Source organism: Vicugna pacos, chromosome 7 (genome assembly GCF_048564905.1).
Source record: "Vicugna pacos chromosome 7, VicPac4, whole genome shotgun sequence".
In the NCBI taxonomy this organism is placed as follows: Eukaryota; Metazoa; Chordata; class Mammalia; order Artiodactyla; family Camelidae; genus Vicugna; species Vicugna pacos.
In genome coordinates, this window is record NC_132993.1 from 74240865 (window position 1) to 74257192 (window position 16328).

The 16328-nt window shown below is 36.0% G+C and overlaps 1 long non-coding RNA gene across 1 annotated transcript in view; it reads left to right on the forward strand.

Annotated features, from left to right (window-relative positions):
- The window catches only part of LOC140697447 (uncharacterized), a 74417-nt gene that overhangs the window by 15505 nt on the left and 42584 nt on the right, over positions 1 to 16328 (forward strand). The window contains exon 3 of the long non-coding RNA XR_012074557.1: positions 14140 to 14227. This is a non-coding gene — a long non-coding RNA (uncharacterized lncRNA). The remainder of the gene's footprint in view (positions 1 to 14139; positions 14228 to 16328) is intronic.

The following is a 16328-nucleotide window of genomic DNA, read 5'->3' on the forward strand; positions in this document are numbered from 1 at the left end:
CCTATCCCACTAACACACAGCCTGCAATATTCTCTGTGGATGTGGTATTGCCCACTAGGGTGTGTTTTGGAAATCTGAGGCAAGCCTTTTGGAATATACTATGATTGAGTGGCGTTTAGTGTTGGGGTCTGGGCTGCTAGTTCATCCTATAGATTCCCTTACTGTAAAGGATTGTCTCTCTTCTTTTTAAAATCAGTTTTAAGGTATAATTTATGTAAAATAAAATGCACAATTTTAAGTGTGCAGTTTGATGAGTTTTGACAAACTTATACACCTGTGTAAGAACCACAACAATCAAAATATTAAACATTCCCATCACCACAGAAGTCCTCTCGTGTGCCTTCTGCATGACTTTTGGATGTCCTTTGGACATTCTTGAAGGTGAAAAACCTTTTTATAATGATCTGAGCCTAGACCCTAACTCCATTTATATATAAATACAAAATCTTTTTTACATGGTTTTAATGGACACTGACTTTCCAGAAATGCAACTATCATATACATTGAGTGAAGGTGACATTCTAGAATGTTCAGAATTCTACCAGAGGTTTGTCATTTTGGAAAGTCATGTCACAGAGTGCATGATCCTCAGCATTTGTGGCATTTGAGTTTCCAAGAGAACACTCCTCTGTATTTGTAGCTGTCATATTTACAGTGATTATAAAGGCGACATATTTCCTATGTCTTTTACAGTGTTCATGTCTGAACATTTATTTATGAAATAGATATTATTTTGTTATAAATGACTTATTTATTTCTCATTTATGCTACAGGTTCAGTATTATATTGGTTCTTTTGAAGTTGGGGGTGAAGATAGATTGTATTATATTGAGGTTAATTTCAGAATAGTAAGGGAAGAGTACAAAATATTTGTTGAAAAGAGAACATTGGGTCTGATTAAAGAAGCACTGCCCTATACATTCGAATCCTGTTCCTTTCCTCCCCTAGATTACTTCTCTGAATCTACTATTTGCTATTTTCCCCTGTACGCCCTTGCTCTAGCTCTACTGGCCACTGACTTCCCTGCTGTCAGGGCCGTCTGAAAGCTCCAGGCCCCTCTGGACTTCTGACTGTATTTGTGGTTTGTTTCCTTGTTAGAATGCTCTTCTACCACATATCCATGGGACCCATTCCTTCCCTTCCTTCAGCTCTTTGTTTAAATGCCACCTTCTCGGTGAGGCTTTCCCTGGCCACCCTATTTAAAATTGTACCTCTACCCACCAGCATCCTCATATGTCTTCCCTGCTTTATTTCTCTTATAAAACTTATTACTTTCTGGACCGACTTTATATTTTATTTATTTTTTTGTCTTCTATTAACCTGCCCTATGCCCTCTCCACCCTACCCCACCACACACTTAAATTTAAATTTCATAAGGACAGAAGCAAAATGTGGGTTGGTGCTGATTAAAAAAGAAGTCCAGTTTCCCAGAAAACTGGCATTTGTTTTGATATGCTAAATAGTCAGCCCTGGGCTCCCTTCTTATCTTCCAGCCTGGTATATTTCACTGGCTTCCCCAGCCCTTAGTCTTATATATGAAGGCAGCAGCATCCCTAGAGTTTAGAACAGTGCCCAGCACACAGTAGGTACTCAATAAATGTTTACTGAATGAATGCCTTTAGGCCTCCAAGAGAGGTGTTTTTCTGTGATTTTATCTGAAAGTTTGAAGCTTTAAATATTTTTCATTTTATATTAGCATGTTTTTCTCGAGACTAATACAAAATAAATTACCTGGAGATGTGCCATTTATATTCTCTTATGCTGTGAAAGTTGGTTGATTCGTAATTAGTTCTTTAAAGGTCCTATTGTATTCTTTTCCTCATTAAGAGGATTGACAGCTATAACCTAGAGTTATTTATAAGCTATACCCATAAGGCACACTGATGTGTGTCCTACATATGGTATAATTAACCTGAGTCATAAATTACTTATCAATCATTTGCCTCCAGGTGTCAGAGGCAATATATGGTAACTTTCTTAAGAATAAAACTGGGGAAACATTGTTAATACAAATTTATCTCATTATTTTGAGCCCCTACTATTTCAGAAGTTGAGTTAATTTGCCTGAACTGAGCTAAAAATCTTAACCCTTGAATAATCCTTGAATAAAAAGCAAATCAGTGGTGTAATGAGGATTACAGGAAGATGATCAATCTATTTTAAGAGAACAGCCTACTTGTAAGTAATCATTTGGCATAATCCTTTATTTATTCATTCAGTCAATATTTATTAAGTAGCTGTGTGCACCAAGCATGGGTCTGGAAATACAAGGACAAATGAGACAGAGTCCCAGTCTAATACAAGAAAGTAAACAAATAAGTTCAATAAAATGTCATGGTCACCGAGATGGCACTCTTACAGGGGACAGAAGGGGATAGACGTGGGACTGCAGTATCTACCTGCAGAATTGGGAATGAGGCAGAAAAGTCTTCAAAAAGAAGGTAACACTTGAACCAAATCTCTGGAGTGAAGAGTGTGGTAGTGTGGGTTGAAGATATTCTAGGCTTAAAGTCATTATGGTCCAGAGGATTGAAATAATCTACCTGCTTAGCATAACTGTTTGAAAGGGTTGGAGTACATGCTACTGTGGGAGTGAAGTAAGTTAAGGCTGGAATGGTGGGCAGGAGTCATCAGGCCGTGGATGGCCTGGTACCATAGACTAAAGGAATTTGAACTTTATCCTGTGGGCCATGGAGAGCCAGTGAAGTCCTTCAGGAAGGATAAAACATCATTTTATTTCACTGGTGTGTCAGCAGTGGTTAGATAGGAACTGGAGGTATTTCAACGTTCCAGTGGTTCAGATGAGCATTGTTTGAGATCCCATGGTAAGAAAGTGGCGATTAAGATGAAGAGGTGGGAGACAGACTGGAGAAATGCTAGAATCTGTAGGACTTTCTGATTATTGCAATGGAGGTATGGGGAGAGAAGGGCTTGACACAAGAGTCATAATATCAGATGCCTCAAGAGCCAGACAGTTGGCAAAAATGAATTAAAGGAGCCTCAGCATCCATTGCGGCCAGTATGAATACTACATGAACCAAGAGCTTACATGAGTCTAAACAGAATATCAGAATTTCAGACTCGCCCATCAACTATAAACACACACACACACACACACACACACTGCTACATGCTTTCTCTTTTCTTCTAGTATACTTGACTTTCTTAAGGAATCTGACACTTGAAAAATATTCATCTCCCTGGACTTGCAAGACATAACGGATCTCTAGGCAACAGCAAGCTTCCTTTTCTCTACTCACCTCTTTACTGATAACAAACTTTGACTAGTTGCTGAGGATGATAGGCATAGCAGGCAGAGTTGCACCAGCTGTGTTTGAGGATACAATGCCAACTGAGACCCCCCGTTGGGGCTATTTCGTTTTTAGCAAACTTGAGCCTTTGCTCTGCTTTTCAGTAGAATACTACTGAGAAGTTATTTTGGTGTTTCTGAAAAAATACTACTCTAGGCCATTAGCAGGGAGAATTAGCCAGCTTCCTATATGGTGAGCTCCTGAAAGAATCATAGATGTCTGAAATGGCAAGAAAGTCTGGGATTTGCATAAAACATTGGGTTTCAGTTGCATATTAGAATCATCTGAGGGGCTTTAAAAAATATTGATGCCCTTGCTCTGATCCAGATCAACTAAATCAGAAGCTCTGTAGGTGAGTATTTTCTTAAAACTTCCCAGTTGATTTTAAAGTTGATTTCCAAGGCTGAGAATTACTAAGGTGAACTGTAGTCACCTTGAACTGCTTAAGAAAACTGATACAAAAGTAGAATTATTCCTGTATATATATTATATATAAATGATAATTGATATTATATTATTAAGTATATAAGAAATAATATATTTCTTTTCCTTCTGTAATAGTTTGAATTCTATTTTGGGCTGCCAGCCCCACTGAAATCTTAAGAGCAATCCTCCCCTCATCCCCCTCAGTTATACCAGATTCTGGTGTCTGGCACATTGCCAAGTTGTCAGGTATTGGCATCTTGTGCAGATGATCAGGCAGTGCAGCTTGCTGCTGAGACAATCACCATCCTAGTTGGCATGTGTGGTAGTCACTTCCAGGAGAGCCCCCAGTGATCCTTACCTCCCGATTTTCATGCCCTCGTGTAGCCTCCTCCCACATCATACCAGTATTGGTCTGTGTGACAAATAGAATTCAGGGGAAGCGATGTGTGGTTTCTGAGACTAGATCAAAATGAGATAGTGTCACCTCTGACTTGCTCTCTGGGATGTCTCACTCTGGGGATCTGAGGCCTCCTGCCAAGAGCCATCACCAAGTTGCCAGCCACGTAAATGAGCCATCTTTGAAGTGGACGTTCTAGCCCCAGTCAAGCCTTCAGATGACTGGAGCCATGGCTGGCATTTTGACTACAACCTCCTGAGAGACCCTGAGCCAGAATCACCCAGCTAAGTCACTCCTGAAATCCTTACCCACAGAAACTATGTGAGATACTATTTGTTTTTATTTTACCCCTTGAGTTTCAGAGTGGTAACTTTGTTATACAGCAATACTTAACTAATAGAGCATGGCTTGTTCAAATCTAAACGTTGTCTTTTGCTTACATGACACTCTAGGAACACAGGAATTCTCCTGCTGTTTCATGAGGCACTTGGAGTATGGAAATTATTGAGGAGTTGTCTATAGTGCTGTTTACCCCAATGCACTATGTAATTATTCCTTCACTGGAATTGGACCTTCCTAGTCCTAGGGAAGCAAGGCCTGAGTTCCCTCTTTTCTCAGGAAGATAGACCTGTTTGCAGACCTCCCATCCTCGTCTCCAGCCTGGGGGTCTTTTGTTTCTGTCTTAGGGAAATCCTTCTTCACCTTTATGGTCATAATATTTTGTTCTTCAATCTTTTCACCATCTCCACGACTTTTAGAAATAAAAGCCAGAAAACTTGCTAGCTTGTCTGTTTTCTACTATGTTATAATCCCTTCTGTCAGACAGTGAACACATGGCTATCTCTTTGAATTTGGGGCAGAAGAGAAGGGAAGAAGAAAATGGAGGGACGAAGAATCGTAGTTAAATATCTCAAAATATTATCCTACTACAGTTATTAATGTTTGAGTGCTTACTTTGTGCCAGATGCTCTACTGAGTGCTTGAAATATTTTATCTTACTGAATCCCTACAATAACCTATGAAGAAAGTACCATTATAATGCTCATTTTACAAACAAGGAGTTCAGGTTTAGAGATTAAATAACTCGCCTGAGTTCTCAAAGCTTATAGGTGGCAAAGCTGAGATGCTACAAGGAATCTGCCTTTGGCCATTATCATATAGTTTCTTTCCTTGTGGTAACAAGGGGAGAGGGTGGATCTAAGGACACTCCCACTTGGCTTCATTTGTTCTCATAAATGAGTATGTCAATCATAGCTAAGATTTATCTGTTCATTAAAATTTTTCTGACAGCAGCTTCCACCAGGCAGCACTTTGTAGACAGGCTGACCTACTCTCTATAGTTGAAATTTTTAAAACTCCAGTTCTAAAATACCGACTAACTCAGATGTTTCATTTAGTTAAGCAGGCCATATGGTTGAGAATAATTGAAGAGCAGGATAGATGCTTGTAGGGGCCAGATAACAAAGGCATTTTTTGTACCATTCTAACCATTTTATACCATTCTGAGGTTAAAAGGAATAAAAATCTTTTTCACAGGTGGGATCTTGGCCACAGATATGCTTTGTTTGACATACTTTTTTTGTTTTTTGTTTGAATTTGAATGCCTTTAAAAGTAGACATACATCCTCCAGTCCCCTGTCTCCTCAGACCCACTTCTCCATATTATATTTGACCTGGCTAATCATTTATTTAGGAGCTTATCTGCTCCTGAAGACATTTGAGTTTACTTCTTTTGCTGTGGGGAGTCACCAAAGAATCTTTTGGGGCAGAGATGACATGAATGCATTTGTTCTTTTAGAGACGACCATTCAGCTTACTGTGGAGGATGAATGGTCAGGCTACCTGGAAAGGGTGAAAAGCAGTGCAAAATTCAGAGACTTACTGAATGAGGAGGCTGAGGAAGAGGGAAGAGTCATGATTGCCAGGTTCCACTGGATGAATGGTGGTGCCATTTACCCCAAATGGAGAAAATAAGTGTTACCCTATCCATTATATAAAGTTATTAAATTCCCTGGGAAGTATTGTGGAGAGCTTGCTAAGAGTTCACTTAATGGATATCAGGAATACAGAGATGAAATTCACCAGCAGACTTTTCAGAAAAAGTGTCTTAAGTGTGCTTAAAAATATCACATATTTATGTCACAGATAAGAATACATGTAGATCGTGTTGGAATGTACTGATGGTAACAGTGAGACATAATGTTTAAAATGGGAACTGTTCTGGAAAACCTGGGGCATAGGGTCACTGGAAATAAAAGTAACTTTGTTGTTTCATTTGGGATCCCTTTAATCAAAGGTCTCTCCGAATAATAATATTGTCTTTAGAACATGTACCTGTTTAAGTGAACATTTCTCAGATAGAGCAAGTCAATTTACAGCTATTTTCTTACTTTCAGCATAAATAATAATTTAAAACTCCTCCCTACCATACTTTTCCCAAAGTTATTAATGGGATGCTCCGTCAGCTGACTTGAGTTTTCTTTTCCCCAACTCACATTCACTGGAGGTATTAATGGGAAATAGAATGTCTAAAAGACAGGAAGCAGGAGAGACATAGGTAGTCTTCAGAGTGAATACTCAGGTAATGAATAATCGTAAATCCACAAGAATCTGTTCTGTAATCTGCAAAGTATCTGCACACTCAAAATGCAAAGTATAAGAAGGAAAACCACATTGTAGCAATGTCTTCCTGTTATTCTATACATATCAGTATATTATAATTTTATAATTACTGTTAAACCTGATTTTATATTAGAAATAATGTCGCAAACTTTTTCAAAACTTTAAAAACACAATTAACCTTGCAAAAATACTGAGTGAGATACTATGTAGAAGGCAAAGATGTGTAAGACATGATTTCTTCCAGAAGTTTAATACTAACAGAGGAAATAACACATTCATGAAAAAGACGGTAGCATAAGCTAGTATATAGTGTAAAACAAAGTTCTAGCAATAAGTGTACACTTGTACAAATAATATTACAAAGAGTAAAAATGATAAGGAAGTCATATATTTTTTCAACTGAAGAGGCCAAAACACTATTTGTTAATAAAACAGACTCAGGCTATTTATAATGAATACATGATAATACTCAAAGATAACTTTAGAACTAGTCAATGCAATAATATGCTCATGATATTTAGAGTAATGACAATGAAAGATAGTCTCATTTTTTGATAATCAAATATTTTATTACTAAATCTTAAGATTAAAAAGTAGTTAATTCATAAGAAAGTCAAATATTGCTGACATTAAAGTTTTATGAATTATGGAAAATGTATTTTAAAGATATAAATAAGTCATTGTTTTCAGCATCACAGATTTTACTGTAACATATTCTTTCTTATTCTAAAAGTAATACATGTACATGCAGAAGAGTTAGAAAAAACAAATAAGGCAAAAAATAGTAATGAGTTTTAATATTATAATGTAAATATATTGACTAGCAATGGTAGACTAAGTTACTTGGACCAATCTGCCTGCTAAATGTAACTAAAAATGCTAGAAAAAAAATGTAAAGAAATAGTTTAAAAGTACTGATGATATAGGAAAACTTTAACACAGATTACAAAGCGTAAAAACTGTTTGCTAAAAACATATGCTGATCCCTAGCAAATTTCAGCGTGGCCTTGTGGGGACAAGGGCACAGAAATCAAAGCTCTTGGTCCATAGAGCAAGTTCAGTAGGCAATATGGACTCACACAGTAAGTTGGAACTCCAAAAGCATACACTTTTGCAACACTGGTAAAATGGAGATAAACCAGTACTTGGTACATCAGCTTGGGAGACTCAAGTCCTAGTATTTCAGCTTATAACAATACAGATTTATAATGTTCTTTCATTTGTACAAAGGTAGTTAGTTCTGGCACTAAATCAGTTCTCTGACATGTCAATCTATCCAACTTAAGGAAATGAAAACAACCTTAAACAAATACACTGAAAAGATAATTAACCATTAGATCCCTTATCAGTTAGGAATAACTTCTGCTGTGAGTAAAAGACCCCCAAAAACAATGTACATTGAAGAATGGGTAGGAGTCTGCTAACATAATACAAGTTTTAAGGGAATAGTAATAAACGAATGGGTTTTTCTGCACTGGGTATAATAAAGGTCATCATTTGTGGTGGGAAAACATGCCACCAATATGGTGAGGTTTTAAATTAGTGAGGAAGACAGTTGGTACTAGTTGTCAAGATTTTCCTGTTGAGACATTACTTTTGATGTCCTGTAGCCAGCTTTTTGTGCTTCTGTTTGCTATGGGCAAACTTATTAGAAGTTTTTTTAAAAATCAGAAAAACAAATATTCCTGGGTTCATTGCTTAAACAAAAGAAAAAAGTCATTGTAATACACTAACTTCACAAGATGTTTCTTTAAAGGTGCTTGTTAAAGTTCCTTCCAAGAAAGGATCCCATGGTCTGATGGAGGTATTCCTCGCCTTCTTTTTTTCTTTTTTTCTTTCTTTTTTTTTTTGAATGATCTGATTTCTTTAATTTATAACAATGTTAGATGCAATTTTCTTGTACCTCAAATATTACCCATTAAAGTGCGACTAGCTGTCAGGCTTTGGGTTTCTTGTAAAATGGGAGGTCGTTCCCATCCTCACTTTGGTCCTCTGACTTCACATGATTCAGTATTTTATTAGTTTAAAAAGAAATGAGGTTCAAGTTTAGTTTAAGCACAGTTAATTGTTAAGCAGTTTCTTCCTTTCTGAACACACATTGCTATTCCCATCCCACCCCCAATGCACAGGGCAGTAACCCCACCACGTCCACCTTTGTGCTCTATTGTGTGTAACAGGATGACAAGAATCTGGCAACTATATGCTGCAAGAGGATGGCCCAAGGCTATAGCCCCTCCTTCAGTGTTGACCTTCTCTGGATTTAATCCAAGTTCTTTAGTTATTGCAACAGAGAGGGCTGCAAAGGCTTCATTGATTTCAAATACATCAACATCCTCCAGTGACCAACCTGCTTTTGCAACAGCTTGCTTTATTGCTGGAATTGGTCCTATTCCCATAATGGAAGGTTCCACACCTGCTTGTAACCAGGAAACTATCTGGGCTAAAGGTGTAATGCCACGATTAGCAGCTTCTGACTTCTTCATGAGAACCACAGATGCGGCACCATCATTCATTCCTGAAGCATTAGCTGGGGTGACTGTTCCCGTTCCATCTGTAAGAAAATAAGGCTTTAGCTTAGACTTAGCTTCTGTGTTGCTCCCATGGTGGTTATTCCTCACCTTCTGATTTCTTGCAGAACAAAATAAGGCAGGAGTAATGACAATGTAGGAAGAAAATATTGTCTCTTCTTGTACAGTGTTGATCTACCACTAAATGCAATGGTTGATGATTGATTTCTGTAGCTTTATGAATAGTAATAATAATTGCTGACAAATTTTTATCCTTCATATACATTATTTCACTTGAGCCTCCAAACAACTATATGAATGTTATCATTCATTTTAATTTTAGAGATGCACAAAGTTACACAGCATATAATTAGCAGAGTTGACATTTGAACACAGGCAATTATAATTTAGTATCTGGACTCTTAACCACAAGTCTATGATACCTCCAATTATAAAATATAGAAAATAATGTATCAGTATAGTATTTGAAAATAAGTGAAAACTTGAGTAAATATGGTGTTTGAGGACAACAACAAAAAAAAATCAAAATCGACTGTTTGAACAGCCACTGTTTGCCAGGCACTGTACTCAGTGCTTTACTTGTATTACCTCATTTAATCCATATATGAAGTAGGCATTATTTTTCATTCTCATACTGTAGAAGAGGAAACTGAGGTTCAAGAGCTTAGATAACATATACAAGGTAACCTCAGGTCTATCTGACAGCAAAGTTCATACACTTAATTACCATGAAGTATTGCCTGTATATTCATGGTTATGTTTCAACACCGTGAAAGATGTCTTCTATTTTAGGTAAGAATGATCTAGTTTAAGCCAACTTGTAGTTTTCTACATTTTTAATTTTATTCAAAACGTATTTTCAGTTGCAGATCAGATTCATTATGTTGTCCACAGATGTTACTTAGAAAATGGAGAATCATTTTAGTATTGGAATAAGATACAATAAAAACAATTATTATATTTGCTTAAAAATTATTACATACAATATTTTAAAACTATAAATGACTTTTGAATTATATACTTGTTTGGATAATTCAATAAGCTGCTCCTTTCTGTTATTGAATATGTAAAATTCATAGTATCTTTAAAGTCCAGAATTTATTATCTTAATTGCAACCACAAGTCACAGTTGATAACATGATCCACTAATTAGCATTTTCCTTACCTGAGTTTTGAATGTCACAAAATAACAGAATCATAGAATCTGAAGGCTGGATTATGTAACTTTTTAACTCTTCACTTTACAGATGAGGAGAATGAGGCCTCAAGAGATTAAAATGACTTGCCCAATAGGACAAAATAAGTTGTGCCAGGAAATGGCTGGAGGCCTCTCTACTGCCCACCCTCACCCTGTAGCCATCTTAAATAAACAAACTAAAAAGAAAGATGCTTACTATGTTATGAAACTTGAAGACCCTAAAATCTATTAGAATTTCTCCAAGTCACCTCTAATTTATTTAGATAAGAACAGTGTGTTTGTTCCACAATCATAGCACCAAATTGCTGCCCTTATGCCTCTCTCTCCTGTATAATCTCTTCTGAACTAATCACTATGTTATAGCTACGGTTCCTCCAACTTTAAGTACAATTTCTTTCCTTACAGTGTTGTAACTGAGTCCTCTCATAACATATTTGTAATACTGCTTATATTGTGCTTATTCTGGCCAGGGGCTTTGTTAAGTGCTTTGCATATGTTGACTTCTTTGATCTTCCCAGGGACCCTATGAGGTCAGTACAACTATTATCATCCACATTTTATAGATGGCAACACGGAGGCACAGAGAAGTCACAAAGAAGCCAGTATCATACAAGTTGTAAATGGCAAAGTCTAGGCAGTCTGGGTCCACATACAGTGCTCTTAACCACTATACAAATACCTCTTACAATGTAACATTCATAGGTCTTTCCAGAAAATTTTTAAACATCTGTCCTCAGAATTTCTTGCATTACATATATCCCCTTGGTTCATAATTAACTCATTTGTTTTAGGCAAAAGAATTCTTTGTTAGAGCGTTTAGCCTCCTTGGGTTATACCAGTGATCATTCACCTTCTACTTAAATTTCCAATTACCAAAATAGCTGAAGTAAATACACTCACTTAAAAATAATTTAAATAATGTAAAATACATAAAGAGTGAAAATTTCTCTTAACTTCCTCTCTAATTCTGTTTTAATTTGATTTTTCAATATACTTTTCAATCTATTTTCAGATCTATATATAAATGTTTATATATATGCACATATATGTATCTGTATATATGCACACATGTATATATGTGCACACATTTGTGTATGTATAAATATATGATACTCATATGGTTTTTAATTTTTTTTCAATGTATATAAATCTACATCTTAAAATTTTTAATTTAATCAATATAATACCTGCATGTCATCTTAACATAAATTAAACAGTGGGGTTTTTAAAATAGTTACCTCCAAAATCACTCAACATGCATATAATGCTGTTTCTCTTTTTAAAATCTTTTTAAATTTGCATTCTTTTTTTATTGAACTATAGTCAGTTTACAATGTTGCATCAGTTTCTCGTGCAAAGTATAATGCTGTTTCTTTATCAGTTTAAGATTTTGTGTTAGTTTTCTATTGCTGTGTGACAAATTACCCCAAAACTTAGTGGCTTAAGACAATAAATGTTTATTATCTAACAGTTTCTGTCGGTTAGGACTTGAAAAGTAGCTTAACTAGGTGATTCTGGCTCAGGGTCTCATGAAATTGTAGATAAGCTCTCAGCCTGGCCTGCTGTCATCTGAAGGCTTGATTGTGGGTTGGAGACCCAAGATGGCTCATAAGTTGCATCAGTTATCTTTTCTTTATCTTCACTAGAAATCTGTTAAGATGTGTTGCCTCTACTTCTGTTACTCTGTTGTCTCTGGCATTGTGGGTTTATATGGTGCTTTATTCTTTTGCTGTCATTTAAATGAGATTTTAATGTAATGAATTCATTGTCTTTAACTGGAACACTACCTAATGCCATTTAAAGGCTGCACAGTATTGCACAATATAGATGTACAGTAACTTATTTAACTATACTCTCTTTGAAAGACATGTAGATCTTTTCTTTTTTGGTGAAAATCCTTATTTATAGAAAATCCTTATCTTTGAATAAATGTTAAAGTGTTTCTAAAGGATAGATTTATGTAACTTGTTATGTTAAAGGATATGTGTTTTTTTTTTTTTAATTTTAAAGATGCTACTGAATTGCCTACCACAAAGCCGTATCAGTTCACCTTGAAATGTACTTTTGATCATAGCTGTTCATGCATAAACATCTAAACATCCCAGGAGTGAACAAGAATTCCTCCATGTTATATTCCTGTTCATGAAAGAGCAGGAGAAAAAGAAAAATACGTATATTTCAACTGCATAATGACAGTTTCATCTTTAGCTAATAAACAGGAAGTAGAACCAAGATAAAAACATGACTTCCTCCGTTTTCAATGAGAAAAGCCTAACAAACACCCTACCACCCCCGAAATTAAGCAACTAAATAAATAGGCTGCCACTTATATATAGCAACATTCATAAGTAAAATTAAGATTGACATTTTAACCAAATGAAAGCCAGCCCAATCTAAAGTGGAATCACTGTATGTAAGGACATATGCCACTGAGGTCACCTTAATTGATACAGTAACTGTCTGCCTGCATAGTTGTGCGTAAAATGATTTTTTAAAGTGGAACAATATATTATTTACCAAGAGAGCTCAATTCTGAATGAACTCTATGGCAAATCAATATATTTTTTTCATTCTACAAACATCCATTTTCTTTTTTTTAACTGTTTTTTTTAAATTGAAGTACATTTGATTTATAGTGTGATATTAGTTTCTGGGGAACAGCATAGTGATTCAGTTATATACATATGTTCTTTTTCATCAGATGTTATTACAAGCTATTGAATATACTTCTCTGTGCTAAACAGTAGGGCCTTTTTGTTTATCTGTTTTATATATAGTGGTTTGTATCCGCTAATCCCAAACTCCTAATTCACCCCTCCCTCCAAACCTTTCCAAACCTTTGGTAACCATAAGTTTGTAAACATCCATTTTCTCATATGAATTCCATATGTGATCTCATAATTAGAACAGTTGGAGCCTTTAATTTAAAAATTAGCTGATTTGCTTTAAACAAAATTCTAATAAACCATGATTTTTCTGTTCTTGCTCACTGGCAACGATTGTTAGACACCTCTTGTGGCCCAATTAGGAACTCTCCACAGTATCTACCACAGCCAAGGGCTTCAGAAAAATTCACTTTCTCACAAAAACATGGATTTTTCTATTAGTTTCTATAGCAGTATCCTTGTCCCTATGTCTGTTAGCTTTTTGTATCTCTAAGCGTGATCTTCCTGTCCCTGGTGGTACCGGAAGAACTGACTTGCAGTAGTATCTCTGAAGGCAAAAGTCGAATGTTTCCAAATGCCATTGTTCTTATAATAAACAGGATTGTAAGTTCTTGGAAGGTAGGACTTCTTCTTTGGTCTACAGTTCCTCATTAGCAGCTAGTTTTCTCTGTGAATACTTAGAAATAAGAATTCAGTGAAATAAAAGTGAGCTGGCATTTATTCAGAATTTGAAAACCACTTGAAAATGAATTCACTTCTCTAAATTGTGATCTCAGCAGCTTGCTCTTATTACATGTGGGATGTGGGTCGTTTGAAGTTCTGTCAGTTCAAGTCAGGGTCACGTCTCCTCATTTCAGGACCTTGGCTTAAGGAGCGTTGCCATTCTGGGACATACCTTTTCATGGCAGATAAAGATGGCTGGTGGAGACTCACCATGTCTTGTAAAGCTTCTGCTTAGACATTATGTATATCATATCTGCTCACATTCCAGGGGCTGAACCTGCCGTCTGTGGTGGGGATACATAATCCTCTTTCAGGAAGCTGTACTTCGGGATAATCACTGCAGTCTACAGTAGAAGGTGAGTGTGTATGTTGTGTTGTGGGGGTGATGAAAAGATGAAAAGAAAGGAAGTGCCATAAGTGAGATCTTACTCTTCCAATGGGATAGGAAAAGTGCTTATAAATAATTAGGTATCTGTGCAGGAGAGTAGATGATTTTCCTGTACTGATGTTGTAAAAGAAAGAGCCAGATTACAGTGGAGTAAGTCTGCAATCAGATCACACACTAGGCTGCTGGTGGACACGGGGTTCCTTTTGAGGGTGATAAAAGTGTTCTAAAATTAGATAGTGGTGATAGTTGAACAACTCTGAAAATTCTAAAAGCCACTGAAGGGTATGCTTTGAAACGGTGGATTTTATGGTATGTGTTTTCAATGCAACTGTAAAAAAAAAAAAAAAACGGTTGCATATTAGAACTGCAAACTAATGCCTTCTGTAATTTGAGAAACTTTATATTTTTCTTGAGTAATGTTAAAAACATATTCAAAGAGACAGGTGATATTTTTAAAACTTAGTTTTACTACATTTTAGATAAAGGTAATAGTACCTATGAAGTTGTTAAGCTTTTTATTATGGAAAACTTGAAACATATATAATAATAATAATAGTATAAAATCCATATATCCCCAGCTTCAACAAAAATTGACCAATTTTGTTTTCTATTTTAATTCCCAAGTACCATATTTTTTCTGTAAATATCTAGTAATTTGTCTGAAAGGTAAGGACTCCACCATTTAAACATAATTACAAAATCATTACACTTCCAAAAAAAATAGTAACTTTTTAGTATCATAAAATATCCAGTCAGTATTATTTTTCTTGTATCTACAAGTAATACTTTCGACTTGAAAGAAAATCTAGTACTGTGAATTGTTATAAAACAATTAACAGTATTCAGAGCAAGAAAATAATATTCCTGTTAAAATACATCTAACCTATATTCCATAATGTATTAAGTATTTGAAAAGGAACTTCTTTTTGCCACTGTGATGATGTATCTATACCCTGATATCTAAATATTTGTGTGAATCTATGTATTTGAGTGCATGTATGTGTGTATGTGTCTACAGGTGGTGACTTTTGAGAAGAGGGTTTGGAGGTGAGGAGGGAGCTTTTTAACTTATTATTCTCTGTACTATTTGAATTCTTTAACTGTGGCTATTTATTTTCTTTAAAAACTAATATCAAAAGGAGTTCTCTAGGTATTCCATTTTTGCTATCTTCTTTCTATTTCTTGATTAAAATATATTGGGGGAGGGTGTAGCTCAGTGGAAAAGTGCGTGCTTAACATGCACGAGGTCCTGGTTCAATCCCCAGTCCCTCCATTAAATAAAAATTAATTTAAAAAAACCTAATCACATCCCCCATGAAAAAGAATTAAAAAAAAAAAAGAAGCCAATGGCAAAAAAAAAAGTCTATAAAAATAAAATAAAATACATTACGTGTTACCTGTTAAATAAAGTGAGAGGGAAGGCTGAGGCAAAGGACAGGAGTAAGTATAAGATGCAGCCAAGAGTACACACACACTTTGGAGCCCTAAACAGCTGCCAAGAATGGGCTGCAAGTTTGTCTTTAGACTTTCTAGCAATCAGTGCAATGGGAATAAGCTTGTGAGGTACACAGAATACCATATTTAGGAGAAGAAAGCAAACTTATTGCTCAGGATGAGCATAACTAGTTCTCCTGAGAAAACCAGAAGAAAATCTCCGTAATGGTCCTCACAGAAGATTCCGCTTTGTAAAGAACATGAAATTCACCTTCTTACTACAGCTGGATACAGAGTTTCTGAGGCTGTTTCATAGCATCCCCAAATATAGGCTGATGACAACCATTGAAGTGAAACAGTAAAAGCAATACTGACACTAGAATGGCAGTAGCAATCCAATCCTGGCATGCGGTTCTCTGCTGGCCTCTCTGATTTTAGAATATCTGTAGCCATAGCAAATGTAGAGATGTAGGGACTGGGACCACCTGGAGAGCCCCTGACCCAAGTAAAGGGAGCAACTGCCATGTCCCAAACTCCAACAGATGTTGCCATGTGGGGACACTAAGGACAGTGTTGCCACCATCTATATTTGAAATCTCATGGTTTTCCAATGGTGGCTCAAATTTTTAAAAATA